General features: G+C 42.8%; 1 non-coding gene and 1 pseudogene across 1 annotated transcript; both read left to right on the top strand.

The window, feature by feature from the left end:
* The first annotated feature begins 287 nt into the window (after positions 1-287).
* LOC123450510 lies at positions 288-5,084 on the top strand (annotated as a pseudogene).
* On the top strand, positions 4,318-4,412 carry LOC123451537. The gene has a single exon (XR_006632384.1). It is a non-coding gene; the product is annotated as a small nucleolar RNA Z103 (small nucleolar RNA).
* Positions 5,085-5,916: the final 832 nt, after the last annotated feature.

Raw genomic sequence — 5,916 nt, forward strand, 5'->3', positions numbered from 1 at the left:
CGGATTCAAGAGTGACGAATTCCGACTGCTTGGTCATATAGGTATGCCTGTAGTCGGTAGCGATCGACTATATTTCGGGAGATAGATTCCATGAGTTGGGTGAACAAAAGCTCTGAACTCTGCATGCACAATCAAAGAGTTGGGACGGATCCCCACTTGCATTGAGGCAGGGACGATCAGGTCGTCCTCACTGGTTTCCCGAATTATCGGGGTCTCGTGGGGGGACGAGAGAAAAGAACATTTGGCTCACCTCATCACACGCCGTGGATATGGAATCCATTCGGGATATGACGTGGGACAGTTTTTTCACAGCTTTTGAATTGAGGGAGTGCACGTGGGCGGTGGTTTCCGCGGAGACGCAGGTAGTGGAAGTAGACGGGTGATTCCCGATTTCCGCGCATGTGATGTCACTGTCATGCTACACTGTGTGCCATCCTCGGGATACTTGAGATCTTCCATGGGTCGGCGATGTACTCGATGGGGTATCTCCCCGTTGGGTATTTAAGGCGCAAGGTGGAAGGGAGAGGAGACCATGCCTTAGAATCAGGTCCTTTCCATCTCCACGTCCTCCTCTTGCCACCAAAGCCAAGAACCGCCGGCTACCCCCCACGATTCCCAGCCCTAACTTCTCCACCACCCGGCATGGTGAAGGGAGCGACGGGAAAGGCTGAGCGGGACAAGAAAGGGTCGCGTGGATCTTCTTCGAGCGCCGGAGCGCTGCCGCAAGGATGGATGGAGGGCGCTTGGATGTCGTCCTGAGTCTCACAGGGGCGACCATTGGAGCTGGAGGGTGAAGGCTTAACTACAAGAAATATGCTCATACATGACGTTCTTTAAGATGTCGTTGATGAATTCATCATAAATCTATGACGATTTCATCCGAGATTGTCGTAATTCATTTGAGGGGATCAAATCTACATATAAATTAGGACGATGTGAGTCAAAAACGTCGTAACCGCATAAGATGAGATCGTCATAACTTTTCTGACGATTATAAAAATGTCGTAACATGTTCTAACTATGTTGACATGTCACTCGTGGGTCCATTCCATCCCACCTCATCCTAGTTTGTGAAGCAACCTGCTATTCTGTCATTCCAAAAATTCTCGAAAAAATCTCATAAATACTTTGGATCATATATTCCTCAAGTATGTGAAAACCCTTCCTTCCATAGTTCCAAATAATTCAGCAATATTCATTTTTCTATTCTGTTCAGAATATCACTTTGTGAAGGAAGTGCTATTTCTATTTCTTTGATTACCCTCATATTTTTTGGGCACTTTTTTCTATCCAAATAATTATCTCATGAAATTTTTGCAGTGCCTTAATGTGCCCAAAACTCATTTTGGGCATTCGGAAAATGAAAAACGAAATTTTCGTGCCAAGAAAATGAAAGCTCCATTTAAAAACATTGTTTGTCATTCTAACATGCACCCCTGTATATAATAAGACATCACTTCTTTGAAATTTTCACGTGAAATTATAAAAATAAAAAATACAATTCATACGTTTTATTCTCATTGGTGGAATTAGTTGTCATACGAATCGATGACATGGCATCCATCCATCCACCCATCCATCCATCCATCTCACATCCATCTATCTATAGAAAAAAAGGAAAAAAGAAAAGGGAAACCCCCACCCGCAGCCCAACTACCCAAACCCTAAGTCAGATCTCATCGAACCCTCATCCTCCCCATCCCCCTCGTCTCGCCGCCACCACCTCCTCCCCATCCCCCTCCTCTCGCCCGCATCTTCCACCGCATCCGCGTGGGCGCCTCTGCCCTCCGCGCGCTCCGCACCCTCCAGGGTCCAGGCGCCACCACCCGCCTTCGAGGCCGACCACCACGTCCTGCTCTACTACTCCACCCTCGACGTCATCTGGGGCACCTACGAGGACTGCCGCGCCGCGCGCGCCATCCTGCGGGCGCTCCGCGCCTCTGTCGACGAGTGCGACCTTGCCTTGATCGCCTGCTACCTCGAGGAGCTCACGACGCTCCTCCCGCGTGCCCGCTGGATCACGCTCCCGTAGGTCTTCATCGGGGGCCGCCACCTCAGCAGTGCCGAGGAGCTCCGTCACTTGCATGAGTCGGGCGAGCTCTGACGTGTCGTGGCCGGCGCCACGTCCCTCACTGCCTGCGGCCGGTGCGGCGGCGAGCGGTGCGTCCTGTGCGGCAGATGCGACAGGCGCCACGAGCGATACAGCCTCAAGTCGACGATGGGTTCTGCACCTGCACAGGCCGCAACGAGAACGGCCTCGTCCGGTCCACATCAACGGGTAGTACCAGTACCACTTACTTACTCTTTGCAAGCTATGCTCACAACTTTTAAATCTGAATCTGAGTTCGTTCGGTTACGTGACCCAAGTAAATGATTCATACTAGGATTTTTTGTCTCTTTATCATCTTGTAAATAAGTGAAAGATTATTGTAGGCATCTGAATGTTCCACCTGAAAAAAAATGGAAGAGAAATTTCAGTTGATATAAATAAATTAGCATATGCATTGCAACATGAATGTGATGAGAGACCGAAAACTGTAGGTGCATGAAGGATGCATTTGCCACGCTCTCCTAAAAATGCCATGTGCTTCCTTGAAGTTTCCTCCACATGCAAAATAAATAGTAGTACAATGATATGGATGCAGATATAATCTGCACGTACAGTGTACACACGGTGTGTCCTGCTCGTGCATCAGCTGTAGATCACTACATGAGAGTACATATTGTTACTGGACATCATGTCATGTGTGCAAGTGCAACCGATCTGGAACTCTATGGATGGAGACACACCCTAGCTTTATCATCTTGTAAATAAATAAATTGACTGAAACTGTCATTTTTCGTAACAGTCTGTTATCAAGAAGAAGTATGGGGTGGATGCCACCAATGTCGAAGATGAAGGTGGTTTTGCTCCTAACATTCAGGTATTCCCCTGTTCTTATAGATTTGGGATGAGATTCTTATGTCTTGGTGTTTTGATGTACTCCCTCCGTCCCAAAATAATTACAATTTTATATTAGAGCTAGTATAAAGTTCAGAGTGAACATGCCACAGATATGTGAAATAGTTTTATGGTATGTCTTTGTCTGTTTTGACATATTGAGTGTTTCTCTTCATCTATGGCAGAACCAAAAATAAGGAGCCGCCTTCAGTGGACCTTTCACGGAGTAAATCACGGCATCAAGAGGCTTCGCAAGGCACATATTCTGTTTTGTCCATCTATTCACAACGAACATGATCAATCTTAGATGATGAGCTTCATTATCACACTCGGGTATGCTGCTTTCACAATCCCCTCATGTGCCTCACAATGAATTTTTTTTATCCCCACACCCTTCTAACAGAACATAACACATCTAAAATATCTACCTACAAAATTGTTATACTAAGCAAGCCAAATTTGAGTAATCATAGTAGAGTCGACCTCTGAGTATTTAATTTTCTGTTATTTGTTTAATCCTATTGTAACGCATGGCCGCGATTTGAGTAATCAGGCAAACACAAAACCATGCATTGTGAGCTGATAAAATAAAGTAGGATGTCCATATGTCCACAAGTGAATTGTAGACCACCAATCCTTTTGAATTGTGAGCTGATCTATCATATGGGTTGTTTGCTATCGCTCACTAATGATTATGTTGATGTTCTTGACTGGAATGGATGTAAATAGAGTGCCATATAGGATATCTGTTAAATCACTGGCCCAGTTAGTTTTTTTTCTAGTACATGCACCATGAAGGCAAGTTTGATGCTAGACTAGACGTCTCTGATGTGCATGTTTACTGCCATGTCTCTTTGTACTTGTATGTTGAATCTAGCAGTAACATGTGAACAACATTCGCACTGGTGTATGTGTTTACATATAAGGAGTTAAGTACATGTTTGCTACAATAGGGCAGAGTAGATGTATCACCATTGGTTTCATTATGGATTTGGGTTAAGATTCTAGCACGAACCATTCTTTGAGATGGTTTTTGCATTCAACTTGTCCATACATATCTTAGCACTGAACTGAATTTTGTTTGGATAGTGGTATTTGGGATGGCATGAGGTATCTGATGCTTGGTCTGCTTTCATGGCCTTGTTTCTCGTTAGATTGGCAAACATCGAGAAGGAAATGGGTTTTGCGACACTGGCTGCTCTCATACAAGGTCTAGTAAGTAGCACATTCTGTCATGGATGTTGTATAGTTGTCTTGTCTTAAATAAATAGAAACTCCTACACCATTTTTTGTTTGCTGTGAGAAGTGATGATATCATATCCATACCACGTTTCTGCACTTACTGTGATGATCAATTGCTTTTTTCGTTGGATTATATGGACCTGAGGATACTTTCCCCAAATTATCGACTATGACTATACAATGCGCAAATGTAATCCCATCAGGATTCCAAGCCAGAAATCTGATCCATCTTTTATGTTTTATTACTATTGTCTTCTGGTTAATATTTTGAGTGCTAGTCAGGTTTCCTTTCTCCAATCTGGCTAAAGAATTACCCCAGTTGACACCATAAATCAACTCAGCATCAAGCTCTACCTAATCAATAATGCTCTTTGGTAGTCCCTTTTTCATGTTTCCATTTGATTCGATCTAAAACTTCTGATGGTAATAAATTAGAGTCTCTGGTGCACTTATTGATAGCGTAATTTAGTGATGTATGTTGCCGAAAGGATTTTTTGGGCTAATATTCTTACACCCTGGTTTGCACTTGGTTATCACAGTAATGTAGCTTGTTTTGTATTATCTTACATGTCTGCTAATTATTGTGTCATTGACTCCTGCTTGTGTCAGTGCTTAAATTCCTCCAGTAAAGCGAAAATACCATAAAGATATTGAGTCTGCTAGTCTGCATTTCCTTTGTCCAGAATTAGTTTAATCAATCAATGGAATCCTTCTCAGCCTAACCTACTTCATATGAGATTGACCGTTTAAGGAATGGATACTTTTTCAGTTTCAATTGTTGCATACATACATGAACTTGCACTTGCCATATGAACCTTGCCATCCTTCTTTTTTCAAAATACAGGAAGACTGGGTGCTATGCAGGGTGTTCTACAAGAGCAGAACAACAGGTGGTGATTGACTTCACTGCATCATGGTGCGGACCATGCCGCATTATGGCTCCAGTTTTCGCTGATCTCGCCAAGAAGTTCCCAAATGTTGTTTTCCTCAAGGTCGACGTTGATGACCTGAAGGTATCATCGATATTCACCTATTTCTGTTGAAATTTCTGAGATATTTGAGTTCTTTAGTTTCTTAAATAAACCAATGAAAGCTGCCAACGACTAAAACTGACATGAAGAAAATAAATCAGTTTTATCTTAAAATTGATATTGTATCTTTGTTGTTGCTCCTTTGGTAACTACTATGTTAAGTTTTTGTGCTGTGGTTAATGGCGCTGGAATTTAATACCGTAGGGCTTATAGTCATGGGATCGCTGAACTATATGTACCTGCTGCTTATGTACCTGCTGCTTAAAGGGCTTTAGAGAAATCCTTTTGTATCTCCGTATATATATGATCAAAATATGCTTGCAAGGGGCTAGTGAGTCCTTGCTAGTATTTCTCAGACTAGGATAAGTCTCATCTGGTCTCAGTCTCACGCATATGTACCAATTCCTACTGCATATGTACCTCATTTTAATTCCTACTTCATATTTACCAATTCGTTTCTAAATCTGATCTCAGTCTCACGCATGATTTATTCCAGCAATACAAGTATGGATTCTGCTAAGGACAACATCTATCTTTGTTTTTCAGCCTCAGGCATGAATATTTTTCTATCTTTGCCTTATAGGATCGGTTAACTTGTTGGTCATTTAGATTTGAGTACTTTGAAGGCTTTAATGTTCATCTTTTTCTTTGTTGACACCAAAACTAATTCCTTGTTAAGAATTTTTGCCTTCCTTAGTGAAG

This window comes from Hordeum vulgare, chromosome 4H, assembly GCF_904849725.1.
Source record: "Hordeum vulgare subsp. vulgare chromosome 4H, MorexV3_pseudomolecules_assembly, whole genome shotgun sequence".
In the NCBI taxonomy this organism is placed as follows: domain Eukaryota; kingdom Viridiplantae; phylum Streptophyta; class Magnoliopsida; order Poales; family Poaceae; genus Hordeum; species Hordeum vulgare.